Source organism: Odocoileus virginianus, chromosome 6 (genome assembly GCF_023699985.2).
Source record: "Odocoileus virginianus isolate 20LAN1187 ecotype Illinois chromosome 6, Ovbor_1.2, whole genome shotgun sequence".
Lineage (NCBI taxonomy): Eukaryota > Metazoa > Chordata > Mammalia > Artiodactyla > Cervidae > Odocoileus > Odocoileus virginianus.
In genome coordinates, this window is record NC_069679.1 from 76544328 (window position 1) to 76560223 (window position 15896).

Sequence of the window (15896 nt, forward strand, 5' to 3'; positions counted from 1 at the left end):
TTTATTTTACGCATAGTAATTTATACCTCTTAAACCCCTACCTCTGCCATGCTCCTTCACCGTGCTCCTCCCTTCTGGTAACCACTCATCTATTCTCTAAATCTGTGAATCTGCTTCTTTTTTGTTACATGCACTAGCTTGTTTTATTTTGTAGATTTGACATGTACATGATACCATTCAGTATTTGTCTTTCCCTGTCTGACTTACTTCACTTAGCATAATGCCCTCCACGTCCATTCATGTTGTTTCAAATGGCAAAATTTCATTCTGTTTTTCTCACTAAGTAGTATTCCATTGTATATATACATATGTACCGTATCTTCTTTATCCATTCATCTGTTGATGGACACTTGAGTTGCTTCCGTATCTTGGCTATTATAAACAATGCTGCTGGGGTGCACGTATCTTTTCAAATTAGTGTTTTTGTTTTCTTTGGATATACACCTGGGGTGAAATTGCTAGATCATATGGTAGTTCTATTTTTAATTTTTTGAGAAAACTCCATGCTGTTTTCCATAGTGGCTGCACCAATTTATCTTCCTACTAACAGTTTGTAAGTTTTCCCTTTTGTCCACATCATCTACAACATTTGTTCATTGTGTTCCTTTTGACAATAGCCATTCTGCTAGGTGTGAGGTGATATTTCATTGTGGTCATAGTTTAATCTTTAATCCATGAGAACCTAAGCTATTAACCTAGAGATGCTTCTCTTCTAACAGAGATTACAAGCAGACTGTCCATTGTAACATCTCCTCCTCACCGCTGGCTACAAAGGGGAGTCTCCAGATTCCACTGGAGTGCTATGTGCAAACCCTCTGACTACACAGAAAACTCTCAAAGAAATGTGGCACAAGGGAATGTGTGCTTGGAGAAGGGACTTCTGCATCAGAAGAGATGTAGCCTGAGACTTCTTCCAACTTAAAGACTGGCCAGTGATGCTCCTTGGCCACTTGGAAGATGCCTCTATTCCTTTTAGTCAAGTTGAGTTCTTCTCTCAGGACAGGCAGCTTCCCCCGCACCCCCCCATATCCCATGCTTCACCTTCTCCGTTGATTCAGTGGATCGATGCAGAGCTGCGTGGCTAATGTACTGAAGTTTCTGCTGGGGACCTGGTTACATCTCATTGTTGCTGAAATGAAGGGAATCATGAGAATAATGGGGAAAGTGTATGAACTCCGAGCAGGGCGTCACAAGATAGGAGATGCTGATTAACTATGTGACCTTGGACCGGTTGCCTAACCTCTTGGTGCTTCCAGTATCCTTTCTCGAAAATGAAAAAGATAATGCCTTCTCGGCTGTCTATCTCATGGGGATATTGGCAGAGCAAATGAGTTCAGGCTCAGTGTATGAGGTGCTCAAAGGAAAGATGCTGGTGGAGTGTGAAGTTTGCTTTCGCCTCACTGAAAATGTCAGCAGCCTCCTGCTCTGCTCCCCCTCTCGGCCCATGGAAGGGCCTCTGCTCTCTTGGACGAGGTTGTCGATCGGCTCGCCTTTCCTCCCTGACCTCTGCAGGGCTGCCTCCTGTAAGCGCCTGCTGGAGGGTTTGTGGTGCAGGGTGGGACACCTGGGTGGGCGGTGACCCAGGGCCCCTCGCATTGTCACCGGGTGATGGGGTTTTAGGTGTGGGGAGGTCGTGAATGACTGGGGAGACTGTGTGTCCTTTGACTCAAGGAACTACTGTCTGAGCAGAAGCTGGTGGCACTGGGTTGTACAGAAAGGATCACACTAGGGCTGGCTGGGCACATAAACCAAGTCTAATGAAAGGGTAAGGGACTGGAATATGAGATTCTGCCTCTCTTGGGTCACCAATTAGTAGAAATATGCTACGATTGTGCCTGGCGATCTGTGACATTGGGAATCTCCTTTTTGCATCCTACAGACATCTGAAGATGGACTAGCCAGTCAGCCTGCCTGCTCCTTTTCTAACTCCTTTCTTCCCTCTCCCCACAAATATTTGTTTACACTCCTTTGTAACAGAACATAAGCACCTCTGAAATCAGGCCCATTGGCACACATCTAAACACTCTTTAACCGAGAGACAGATATTCACGTAAACACTTTTAAATGTCCACAAACTAACAAATGGATTGTCAAATCCTAATCACAAGGTTCAAATCAAAATTCTGGCACTAATGTTTTAGAATATTCTAGTATTGATCAGCATTTTCTCCTGGCAGGGCCCTCATAAACCTCGTGTGTGAACATGTGTGTGTGTGTGTGTGCCCGTGGGCGTGTGTGTGCATAGCTATCTGAAAGGCTTTATTAACTGACAGTGCAAAGCTAAGCACTCAATGACAAGGTCCTGGAGAAGGATATGTGATTATTACAGAATTGTTTAGGAACATGATCAAATAAAACTTGTATTGAAAGAGGTAGACCTTTTTCCAGAGATGTGTTGTCAAACCCCTCCAGACGTAGGGGTTTTGCTCCGACTGTCCTGGTGGCCACGTGGACGTTCCTTTATCCTCTTCTTTCAGTACAGAAAGGCTCTTGCAGAGATGCTTCAGGTGAATAATTCTGCTGCCTTGGCCGGTACACAGCTCATTCCATGTGGGTGTCCTCGCAGATGCTAACCTAGTTTGCATTCAGGTAATTCTGGTAATGGGGCGTTTGCCTCTCCCCTGAGAGACCGTTTTCAGCATCTAGCCATCCAGCCGTTTAGCCAGAGAAATGAGCCCTGACTTAAGGAAGGAAAGAGGTATTTGTAGAACAGTGGGGAGAAGAGAAATATGGATCTGACACGTTGACCTATTTTAAGAACGCAGGGTGGCTTCGAGGCTTTTGAATTTGTTTCTCCCAACTGTCAGGAAAACTGTAAGCTGTGACAATGGCTGAGGCCCAAACCCTGAGGTTTTTTTTTCACCTCGGAAAATTCGATTAGCAAATCAGAATAACCAAAGCGCCATTCCCAGGCCACTTCCTAAATAAAATACACATGCCTGTGAAGTAAGACCCGAGCTAAGATCCCTTTGTCTTCTGTTGAACAAGCAGTGCTTTGGGGCTGGCGAGAGCTGGTTCCCAGCTCCCGCGTTGCACTTAACAGTTGTGTGATCTTTAAATTTCCTTCTAATAAAACGAGGAGAGTAATCCTTTCCCCACGGGCTTGCGTTAGAGATAAATGAGATAAAGCCCCAAGCACGATGCCTGTTGCGTGGCACTCAGCACGTGGTCATTTCTCTTTCTAGGAAGCAGGCTCAGCGGCAGATCCCCTGTCAAGCCTCCCCCAAATTCCCGCTGATCCCTTCAGATGCCCTGAAGATCCACGGACACCCTCCGGATGGGTGTGATGCTGTCGGTCTCCCCAGAGAACCACTCCCTCTACTTTCTCTTGCAGAGGCTAGGCACCTCCAGAAGGGCAGAGGGACACGTCTCCCTGGGTGGCTGTCACCAGGTGCCATGTCACTGCATGTTTGTGGGGTTGCTCTGAAAAGCAGATGGGAGATGGGTCTGCTTCTTAAAATTCAAAACGGTAAAGTTCAACCGTATGAGACAAGAGTGGTGATTGTACCATCAATTTACACAGACTGCAATGAGAAAAGACCTTCTGGACTTCGCTGCTTCAGCCTGCGCATCAGGATGTGCTAATTAAAGCTCCTGTCTCTTTCCAGCTCCCGTTATCAGACATCTTAATTTATTTACTTATTTAAAAAATAAGAGGAGTCTTTGTTCTTTCTTGTTTTTCCCCTTTATTTTACCTTCATCGTTTTGCATCAAATGATCTTGGCAAAATGAATGAATAAGACGGCTATAATTAAATATAGTTCGTATAGGGGAGGGTACTTTTCTTCCCTTGGATTGGCAGTTTTTCTAATGAAAATGACTTTGTAATTCAAAGCACATCCTAGGGATGTCTGTTCTTTATTTTGAACTGCTTTGAATGCACACTGGCTGAGCAGTGGCGGTAATGAGGGGGAGAATTGTTGGCTGCTGATGCAAGCTTTTCCCACGGGTTAAATTTAGAGCAGGATGCTTTTCCCAGGATAAAGTCTCAGTGCCTCAGAATGTGTCATGTGTCATGGACCTTCTCCTCTCAGCAGTCATCTGGAGTCCACACATTGCTTCTGCTCCGAATGGTATCGGGAGTCCCAACCTGCAGATCCAGAACTTGGCACTGATTGGAATCCTTAGGTGTTCAACTTGCTGATTGTCGTTGCTGTTTAGTTGTTAAGTTGTGTCCAACTCTTTTGCAACTCCAGACTCCTCTGTCCAGGGGATTTCCCAGGAAAGAATACTGGAGAGGGTTGCCATTCCCTTCTCCAGGGGATCTTCCTGACCCAGGGATCAAACCCAGGTCTCCTGCATTACAGGCAGAGTCTTTACCACTGAAACACCAGGGAAGCCCTCAACTTGCTGAGAGCCATTCATTTATTAGTCAACCTAGTGAACGAGCAGAAGGAGTGAATGAAGTCTCTGGGAGATTTAGCGGTGAGGGAGAAGGAGGCTGGATGAGTGAGGGTCATGGGACTCACTGGGGAGATTGGAGGGTTGGTTTGGAGAGAAAGTGAGGAATAAAGTTGGATATGTAAATTCCCAAAGTGCAGGTATAGTTCTCTATATCTATTGATCTTGCTAGCTAGCTATTCCTGCCCATTTCTACTGTTTCAGAGTAATCAGAAGCTGGCTTTTTATTCCCCTCTTGGGACAAGCTCATCTTATAGGATAAAGGGTAGGGTATAAAAGGTCCTGGCTTTGAGTTCTTATGACCTTAGGGCCTATATGTCTACAAACCAAACATCTTACTTTTCTTCCACCCTTCAAACAACACCTCCTTGCCCCTGGAGCTCTGTCCCCGAGTTGACTGTCTACTATTCTCCTGCTCCACACACTCTGCCCACTTTCCGATGGTTGGTTTGGAACATGATTTTTAAAAACTCACTTGTTTTTTTTTTAACCTGTCCTACTGAAGTGTCAGTATACATCATTTGCATCTCAAGGGCTCTTTATTACCCTTGGTTATGTCTGTGGAAGTAGTTTTGTAGGAATTTAATTGGATGATGCTCTTCACCTCTATGACAGAAATGCAGTTGGCCCCATGTCTCTGACCTACGAACCATGTTTCTGAGGCCTTGAAGGAGTGTTCCTGTGGCCCACGCACCCTTCTGTGTGAAGGATGGTCTAAAAGTGGAAGAACTATGGGCTTCTGCTGGAATTCTCTGTCCTATCCCTTTAAGCAACAACAAACACACATCACATATGATGATTCTCATCACTTACGTCTGTCACCAGGCGGGTCCTCGAGAGAGGAATTTTTTCTGTCCTTTCTTCCATGATAGTGGACACAGTGTGTGCTCAATACACTCAGTATTAATTATATTAAAGACACAGGTGTACAGTAGGGGCAACGCAGATGAGAGGTGCCTTGTTCCTGTCCCATGGAAATGGGAGACAGACCAGCTGGGCTCACAGGATTCTCTTCCTTTCTGATAATCATTGTGACCACTAGGGAGATTCTTCTAGACATAGCAGGCACTCAGTTCATGTTTGCTCAGGACCAGAGGATGTTTGCCCACGCAGCCAGCCGTCACACCTTAGTTTTTATGGATGATTATGCAAAATAGAGGTGGGTTCAGTACTGCCCCTTTTACAGAATATTCCTTGACCTTTATCTACAGAAATTTGGACTATTACTATTAATTTCCCATTTCTTTATGATGCCTACTCGTTTGTGTGTTTATTTTATTGCTATTTTTTAATTTGAAAAGGAAATTTTTTTTTTTTTTTGAAAAGGAAAATTTTTGATGAAGTGCCACTGGTGATGGGCATGGGGCAAAGATGATGGGATGACTGAAGGGAGAGATTAAGGATGTCTTATAATCTTAGAATCACGTGGGGAAGAAATTCAGGGGTCATTGCCTCTTATCTACTGAAGAGATTCTCAGAGGACTTAAGCTAGACAGTCTGATTTAATCTCTCTCTCTCAAAGGCAAGAGGTTAATTACGTTCTTGTCCTTAGTACTTCTGTATTAGGAAAACAAGATTTATAAAAACAATATGTATATACTGTAAAAAGAAAAATTCAGATGTTTACAGAAGCAGCGCAAATGAAAATGATCCACCCTGAAGCCGCATCTCCAGTGGTAAAACTAATGCTCTGTTCTGCCGCCGGGATTCGTATATACTTTCTTGATATATGAAATGTAGACACTATCTTTTGACTTCTTGCCATAAAGGATTTAGAGCTGCATCCTTAAATGCTGCCTTCCATTCATCACTCCTCCAGAATTGTCAAACTATTACTTATCCATTATTAAGCTATAGTAATGTGCATATCTATTCTCCAAATATAATTGGGTTTTCCGTGCCTTGCTGTTGATTCTAAAATGTTCGTTTGGATTGAGTGACTGCTATTCATTTTTTTCTTCACTCATTTGTTTATTCATTCAATAAATATTGAGTGCTTGTTTGTGCCAAGCAAGAGCCTATGTACAAAGTATGTGGAAGTATTCATAGGATTGTGTGCAAGACAGTTGAGTACGTTTTGGGCAGGAAGAGACACAGAATGCATGCCTCAACTCTAAGACTTGATTTTAAAGAAAAATCAAACAAGTTAAAGATTACTCCAAGGAACTCAAGCCTGGGTGACTGAGAAGATAGTGAAGTTTCTAACTGAGGAAACATATTCATCAGGAATCAGTCAATGGAGGGTGATGGGAAATCAGAGACGTCAAAGGTGAAGGGGAGGGATTTGAGTTTAGAGTTTGATTTGTCGGAGTTCTTCCCATAAGGAGAATCTTTCTCCACCTGGTTTCAAATTAAAATCATGTAAGCAGATTTTTACAAATCATGTTTATTGAGTCTTAATCTGAGACCAATTAGGATTAAATTTCTGGAAATGGGGACTGGTGTTATTTTTTAAAAAGTAATCATAGGAAATTCTAATGTACAGCCAAAGTTGAAAGCTTTATCTAGATCAGTGTTCTCCTTCTGTGCATACATTAGAATCATCTGGAGACCTATAACAAATAGTGGTGCCTGAGCTAAAGAGTCTATTTCATTGGTTTAGGAGAGAGCCTACACAACTTAAAAAAAAAAAAAAAAGTCTTTCTGGGTAAATTTAATGTGCAGCTACAGTTGAGAACCACTGACCTAGATAGTTAATTTTCACTGTGAATAATCAATGTTTTCAGGTTGTAAGCCATGGCAAAGGGGCACTGTAGCAGAGTCTCTTTAAGCTCTGGGAAAGTTCAGAATTAGCGTGAAATTGTTGGGTGCCAGTCAGGACAAGGGGACAGGAGCAATCGGAGGATGAGACCAGAAACTTTTGAGACCCAACTGGGATCAACACCTAGCACTTGAAGTTCAAGGGCATCTCAGGGTTAATCCTGCTTCCAGGAGAGATGTCAGGAAATCTCCCTGGAAAGACAGAGAACATAAAATGTCATCTAACGCCCCTGTCCTCTAACTCAAATTAGTTTCCTCTGTAGTAGCGCTCAGTCTTTAGCCATACCACCTTGAATGCACTCAGTCTTGTCTGTAGTAGCACTCAGATGCTGCAGCTTGCATCATTTTTCTTTGAGGAGGGGAATTCAGAATGTCTTAGACCTCAATATGTGTGTGTTTTCCTTGATTGTACACCAAACCTGCCTCTTCCTTGGGTTCATCCCATTAATCTGAACTCTGACCTTGTCACATCTTAGATAATTCCAGACCTTCTTGTTAATGCCACATAAATATTTTTAGACCAACTGTCTGTCTGTAGGCAGTCACTGAGCCAACAGCAGAGTATTTAGAGTTTTTTTTTTTTTTTCCTGGGTTCATAAATCATTCCTGGCAGAACTTTAATCATTTGGGTTTTGGGCTGCCTCCCTGACTTTCCTCTAGTTTATTTTTGGCCTCCATAAGCCTCGTGTATTTGGAGAAATATTTAATTGCATAATAGCGGAGTGGACTCCTGTTAGATATGCAGTGAAAATGTCCTGGGTTCAGGGTTCCTCAAAGTAGGCATCAGAACCCCCTTGGGGTGGGGGCAGTCTTGTAAAAAAGGGCATATTTTGGAGTCCCACAAAATCTCTGAAGGTGGCGCTCAGTCATCTGTACTTTTCACATGTTTTTGGATGATCTTTATGTAGTTATAGAGTCTTTACTATAGTTATTGCTTCAAATATGCTTAGAGGAGAAGTCAGACAAGTTTTGTTGTTGTTGTTGTTGTTTGGAGAAGATTTGCTCATTTATACAAACCTCATTTATAATCAAGACTTAGACCCTTCCTTAAAGAATTTCCGAAAAGGTTCTGCATTAGGAATAGCCCTTGCCCTCCAGTCTTCCACTATCAGTGTGGAGAGTAAGGCTTTATCTTATTTTTTAAGGTCAAGAAGCATGGACAAGGGGACTTCCCTGGTGGTCCAGTGGTTAAGAATCCATCTTCCAGTGCAGGGGACGCGAGTTCAATCCCAGGTTGGGGAACTAAGATCCTACACTCTGTAAGGCAACTAAGTTCACAAGTCACAACTAGAGAATCTGTGTGCCTTGACTAAGACCTGATGCAGCTTAGATAAATCAATAAAGGTAAAATATTTTTTAAGGTTGTTATTCATGGAAAGTGGACTAGACCCCTCAGGGCTGGAAGAATTCAGCATTAAGGGCTGGTGGGCTAGTTTTTCCTCCTCCTTGGGCAATGCCTGCGGGGTCTGGAGGTCTAGGGGGCATGGAGGGAATGCATGGAAGCCTTGGGGTCTAGAGTCCAAGCAATAGTCTAGTGGTGTGTTTGTGCCGTGAGGAAGTTGAGGGTCAGGGAAGTTAAATCATTTACTCGACCGAGGTCATTTCTTTCGTGAGTGGAGGAGCCGGGATTTGAGCTCTTGAATTTGGGCAACAATCCCTCATAATTTTTCTGTTCCACTCCCTGGCCTCCACCAGCTGTCTTATTCTTACGTGGAAAATCAGTTCTTTTCTCTTGGGCTTCCTCTGGCTGGAGTGTTGTCATTAGAACATGAGGAAGAACCCCCGAAATATATTTCTTCCATTTTGTGTTTGGGCAGGGAAGGCATCAGTGTCCATGGTGTGGTCTCGTTTGTTGTTTAGGAAGCTTCTGGTTACAAATGGGGATAGTTCTGTTAGATGGAGATTATATTTTATATCTATGTTATCTCATTGTTCCTCCTTGAAATCTCAGAAGATCCAAATGCCCATGATATTCCCTAAAAGCAGAATTTCGGTTTATTTTGGAGAAGGGGTCTATTTTAAGCTAAAGGACAGGGGCTCCCTGTTCTGATGCTGTGTTGGCTTATTTGCATTCTGCACTCAGCAAAAATGTAATATTCTCTAAACAATAGGTGACTCAGCCTTTGCTCAATCTTAGGTGAAATGGATTTAGCAAGCAAAGAGAGAAATGTCCCCCCCCCTCATTTTTCCTAGTCCTGTTTGATGATAATTCTTAGTGCTCAGTTCTCCTTTCATCCAAAGATCTGTAATTAATTAAGCCTCACAACTCCCCTGACAGGTAGAGAAGTACAAGAATGTTCATTTAAAACCAATCCTGTTTGATACAGTAGGGCTGTTTCTAAGGCTCTTTAAAAGGAAAGCCTCTCTATTGTGAAACTTCTTTTTAGTAGAGTGAATTAAGGGAGAAGAGGATGAAGTAATTTTGCCTGGGATGCCTGTTCAGTTATGGCCCTGGAGAGAGCCCTGAGTTTGGAGCTCTCATGCCATCTTGGGTGAGACTAGGGTTATAAACTATTGTTGCATAGAAAAATTGCCACAAAACATAGTGGTTTTAGGTCACAGCAAACATTCATTGTCTCAGATAGTATCTGTGCATCCGGAATTCAGGTGTGGCACGTACTGCTGGTGCTTTTGGCTCAGGGTTTCACAGGTGGCAGTGAAAACAATGGCCAGATCTGCAGTCATCTTCCGACTTGATTGGAACTGGAGAATCGACTGCAGGGATGGTGGGTAATGAGTTGGTTCTGGCTGTTGATGGAAGTCCTCAGTTTCTCATCACGCAGACTTTTCTAGAGGGCTTCTTGAGCAACCTAATGACACAGCAGCTACATTTCCACAGCGTGTGATCCAAGAAGGTGAAAACGGAAGTGACCGTGTCTTTATTGTCTGGCCTTGGAAGCTCTACCATCTTCTCAAAGTCCTGCTGACTCCATAACTTGACTCTTCACTGTGGGAGGGAACCACACAATGGCATGAATGCTAGGCAGCTAGAATCGCTGGGGAGCTGCTGCTTGGAGGCTGGCTGATATTAAGAATATTAAGCATAAGTTCATCTGTGGTATTAAGGGACTCCCCTCTGAAAAAAAACAGTGCCTGTGTTGACCAACCCTGCTGATAGTCAAGACAGTGAGAGAGGGAGAATAATAGTTAACTTTCTAGGTATTTATAGATTTAGAATAAATCAGTTACCGTTACTCATAGTCATGGTTAAGTGATTAAGCCTGCATTGAAGTCTGCGTGACTGTGGTGAGTCTTCAAATATGTGGATATTTGTCGCATACTTTATACTGGATCCCTAGATCCCCATGGTTGGTCTGCGGACCTATGTCATGTGAACTGCTAAGAAGCAACTGAAATGTTGTTAAAGATATGGATACCAGGTTTCTACTCCTAGGGATTCTACATTAGTACCTTTGGGACCCACTGTGCTGGCTCTCCTTATCAGGCAATGGTAGGCTCAAATTTTGTTGTGTGAGAATCATCATTAATGGCAGTCATATTTATTTGCTTCATTTCTATGCATAATCTTTTCCCTGGTCTCAGAAAACCACCTCAAAATTGGGCGCCCAGTTGCTCAGGGCTGGGATTGATAGTTACCAGTGTTTCCATGACTTATTGTTAAAGGTGGCACGTATATTAGAAAACTCCCATAATGTAAAGACTGATCGAGAGAGAGAGGGTGGGGTTGCCGTCCAGTGTTGACAGTTTGGAAGGGCATCACTATACTACTTTATCAGCAGATGCAAGGACTGGTCTCCCTAGATATATGAAAATGCTGTCAGATCTTATCCAGTGGTTCTCAAATATTAGAATCCAGAAGAATCACTTGGGGAGTGTGAAAAATTTCAGGTCTTCAGGCCTACCCCTTGGATTCTGATTCAGAGAGTCTAGGATACCTGAGATGGTTTTGATATATGTGGTCTGGGGACCACACTTTGAGATGCACTGTCCTAGGCAAGACTTGGCTTAGCTGCCGTCTACTGATTTCATATCTGTTTAACCCCTGGCATCAACAGTTCAGTCTGTGGAATGGTTGACATGTAAGCGTTGCTTTGTAGACTTTGCATGGCTGACATATACTCGGTGAATTGCTGACATGCATGGGGGGGTACAGTGAGATGTGGACAGAGCATTTTTAGTGTAGAAGGGCATGTCATTAGCATTATTTTTGTAGACGTTCACCTTCCTCCCAGATGATGAGCTGTTGGAGGGAGGACCTAGACGCTGTGTAATTCCGCAGTTCCCATGGAGGCTAGCACTGTACATTACTCGCTGCAGTCTCTCAGTAGGTGTATTATCACATAGGAGCGAGTTCATTTGAAGTGTCCAGGAATGATGGGAATTCATCCATTGCTGCCAGAGCTTGTTGCATGTTGTGGTGGCTGCTTTAATACTTCTCAAGCTGAGTTACTCTGGAGCATTGCCAAGCTCTCCTCTCACTTCCTTCTCTTTTCCATGTGTCTCAAAGTAGATAGAAATAATAATTGTTGTTGTTATAATAATTTTGATGTCATTATGACAGATCTATCAATTAATATTTGTTGAGTGGCTGGGCAATGGAGATTCAGTGCTAAGACAAGATGAATTACCTGATTCATTCTTTTTAAGTCAGAAAAGACCCAGGTTCCTGGTTCTGGTGCCCTCCCAAATCGGCCCTTAGCTGCACAGCCGGCTCCTCCTTTATTCAGGTATCAGTTTAAATATCACTTCCCTGGAGAAGAATTCCCGCAACTAGAGTAGGCTACTCTCTGATTTCTGCAGGTCAGGGTGCAGAGATAAGACCAGTGTGACTTTATAAACCTGAGGAGACTGGGAACCTGGTTAAAGGAATTAGGAGAAAAAAAAAAAAAACCTTCTTTCATAGATATGACTTTGAAAGCCAGTATAACTCCTTAGAAAACTATTTTTCTTTTCAGTTAAATTGTGCCTGGTTCTTCCATCAGAGATAGGTATAACATCTAAATCCATTGATTTATAATATGAATTTCTTCCTGTAATTAGTTCTCTTTGCTCCAGCACCCCCTGAAAAAATCCAAAATTCAGGACAAGCATTATTCTAATAAAATTTCATTAAGTAGTATAATTTAAAAAATATACAGCAATGTTCAGCAAGTTATTAAGTATATTGACTCAGGTAGTAACTGGGAATTTGTGGTTAATATTAGTCTGCAGATCCGTTTGTCTTCTGAAACACCTTTGATACAAAGCTTCTTTGCTTGGCTGTGTGTCTGATATTTTGAGGTATACTTTCTCTGTGACTAGCATCCCGGGCTACCAGACCTTTGGAGCATCCAGGGAAGCGCTCTCTGCCCTCAGCTGTCTGCTTCCTCAGCCTGGGTGCTGCCATCTCTCCATCCCTGTCTAAGCAGTAGATGTATGTACCATTTAGGGTGCATGCATCGCTTAAATTCTCTTTGATGTCTCTAGGGAGGAAGACAATACTTTTTGTAGGCGATCATATTTTCCTTTTCTCTGTTGCTATTCCCGTGCTGTCTAGAGAAACGCTCCCCATACCACTGGGTCCTGTTTTCCCCATTTAATCATAGAAGATATTCTGCTCACTCATCCTCTGCATTTCACACATCTCTAAAGCTCCCTTCTATTTACACTGGTTATAGAAGTAAATGTGAAGACCGACGGGATAGGTTGTGTTTGCATAGAAATTTACTTACATGCTCAGAATGCAATGAAAATCTTTAATGTAAGCTCACTGTATATTTGAGTGCAATGTATACTTATTTTCCAAAATATACTTAGTAACTTTTCTATTATGAATCACCAAGCCATATGCTTCCCCAAAGATGGAAGCATGATTTCTCAAAAATACAGTATTGTTTTTAGAATGAAAATTTAATATACTTCATAACCAATTCAGATCAGCTTTGAAATTCGGCACTGCCTCAGCCTTGACCAGCTTTAAAATGCAAATGCCACCCATAAGGAACAAATGTCTTTTCAATTATAAAACTTGAATTTCGAGATTTGTAATGGTTTCTGAGATAAAAATGTTTAAATATATCTGAGAAATAGTTCTTAAATTTCAATAATAATTAAACAGGACAAAAGCAGAGACTTGAAGGCAATACCAAGAACAAAAATTGAGTTATAAAAACTAAAATATATTTAATTTTCACAGAAATTTCAAGAAGCATTAGGGTGGGGACACAGGCATGCTCTCTCTCTCTTTCTCACACACACACACACTCGCACACACACACACACACACACAAGTCAATATGCTTTTTGATCTTTGAGAATTAGGCTCAACTTAATTATTGAAGGGCTTCCCTGGTAGCTCAGTTGATAAAGAATCCACCTGCAATGCAGGAGACCCTGGTTCGATTCCTGGGTCAAGAAGACCCCTGGAGAAGGGTTAGGCTACCCACTCCAGTATTCTTGGGCTTCCCTTTGTGGCTCAGCAGGAAAAGAATCCACCTACAGTGCAGGAGGAGCAGGCAATGGCACCCCACTCCAGTGCTCTCGCCTGGAAAACCCCATGGACGGAGGAGCCTGGTAGGCTGCAGTCCATGGGGTCGCTAAGAGTCGGACACGACTGAGTGACTTCACTTTCACTTTTCACTTTCATGCACTGGAGAAGGAAATGGCAACCCACTCCAGTGTTCTTGCCTGGAGAATCCCAGGGACAGGGGAGCCCAATGGGCTGCTGTCTATGGGGTCGCACAGAGTCGGACACGACTGAAGCGACTTAGCAGCAGCAGCAACAGTGTGGGAGATCTGGGTTCAATCCCTGGGTTGGGAAGATCCCCTGCAGAAGGCAAAGGCTACCCACTCCAGTATTCTGGCCTGGAGAATTCCATGGGCTGTATAGTCCATGGGGTTGCTAAGAGTTGGACACAGCTGAGCGACTTCCACTAATTATTGAAATTCAAGATAGGATGCCAATCTTAGTTTTGCTTTTTAACTTGTAGAATATACCTGAGAAGCCAGAATAGTGGTTATATGTTTTTGATGTTTTATAAAATAGGTGTAATGACAGTCAAACACTTATTGGATTTTTGCTGAGCGTTTTTTGCCCAGAAATGTGCTGTTGCAGTGAGGAATATAAAAGAACTAGATGGTGTGGTGTCTGCCCTTGGGAAGTTTAGCAGAGAGCTGGAAAGAAAAAAAAAATGACTTTGTATTACACAACTTGAAAACAATACATGCCATTATATGCTCTTAAGCACTAGGTAGTACAGTGTAGACATACAAATAATCTCAGGAGTCAACAGAAAGGAACGTTATTCATATTGTGAGGGGCCGACAAGGACCACTTCATGGAGGAGGAGGTATTTAACTGGACCTGGAAGAAAATGCAGGATTTGGGGTGGTTTTCTTTTTATTGTGTAGTGATAAAAACTCATTTTTATTATAATAATGATTAGCTGTCTGTCGGCTCTCAGATTAGAGGATGGAGAAGCACGCAAATCCACGGGGTAACAATGTTTTAAAGGTCTTTTTTAAAAGGAGTCAGAAAGAAGAAAGAGCAAAGCTTTCTAAGAGCCTGGGTTTTGGGGGAAAATGTGGGAGGTGCAGAAGAGAATTAGTGGGTAATGCTTATCATTTTGTACAAAGTAACCTTGACACAAATGGGGCAATTCAAAGGAGGGTAAGTGACTCCCAGCCCACTCACCCAGGTTGATGGAGGGAATAATCATGGGGTTGGTGGCAGCTTGGCAAGAGAGTGCCCGGGGTTGCTTTCCCCTTCCATTATGTGTCTCTCATCGAGAGGCAGGGAGCTCAGAGCTGAAAGGATGGCTCAGAAACTCAGCGCTTTCTACTTGTAGATCATCCTGGGTAAGTCACTTGATCCAGCGACACTTTAGATGCACCTCTTTACCCTGCTCTCCAAGCTCAGTGCAGAGATGTGAGTTTGTCGTACTGCTGACATCCGAGAGCTTGTGGTGAACAGAACAGGTTAGAGAATCCAAGATAATGGTGAATAAGGTTTTGATGACAAAGCAGTGTGTTACGATGGGTGAGCAGAGATGTGGCTATTCTTGTGCTTCGTGAGTAAGTAAAATAATATTGTTCTAAGGTGGTGGTTTTCAACTGTGGCTACCCGTTGTGATCACTTGCATACATGCTAAATTGCTACAGTCATGTCTGATTCTTTGTAATCCCATGGACTGTACCCCTTAAGACTCCTCTGTTCATGAGCTTCTCTAGGCAAGAATACTAAAGTGGGCTGCCATGCCCTCCTCTAGGGGATCTTCCTGACCCAGGGATAGAACCTGTGTCTCCTATGTCTCTTGCATTGGCAGGCAGATGCTTTACCATTAACGCCACCTGGGAAGCCCTTAAAAAGTGAAAGTGAAGTCGCTGAATCGTGTCTGACTCTTTCTGACCCCATGGACTGTAGCCTACTAGGCTCCTTCATCCGTGGGATTCTCAAGGCAAGAGTACTGGAGTGGGTTGCCATTTCCTTCTCCAAGGGAAGCCCTTGGGGAGCTTTATAAATCTACTGATGCTCAACCCCTCCCTCTGCCCCAGAGATGTGGTTGAAGAGCAATCTTGGTACTGGAATATCTAAAACCCCCCAGGTCATTCAAAGTTGAGAACCACTCCTCTAAGTACTGATGTAAATGAATTGCATCTGGCCAGCTTGTCAAACCACAGACTTCTGGATCCTTCCTCCATAGTTCCTGATTCAGTAAACCTGGACTTGAACCCAAGCATGTGTAACCCTAAAATGTCCTCAGCTGAAGCTGACGTTGCTGTCCTGGGGACCACAC

General features: G+C 43.0%; 1 protein-coding gene and 1 long non-coding RNA gene across 26 annotated transcripts in view; both read left to right on the top strand.

The window, feature by feature from the left end:
- LOC139035693 (uncharacterized) overlaps positions 1-3537 on the top strand; it is a 48592-nt gene extending 45055 nt beyond the window's left edge. The window contains exons 2-3 of the long non-coding RNA XR_011488397.1: positions 2478-2589; positions 3186-3537. This is a non-coding gene — a long non-coding RNA (uncharacterized lncRNA). The remainder of the gene's footprint in view (positions 1-2477; positions 2590-3185) is intronic.
- The window catches only part of NRXN3 (neurexin 3), a 1774064-nt gene that overhangs the window by 299298 nt on the left and 1458870 nt on the right, over positions 1-15896 (top strand). The window lies entirely within an intron of this gene.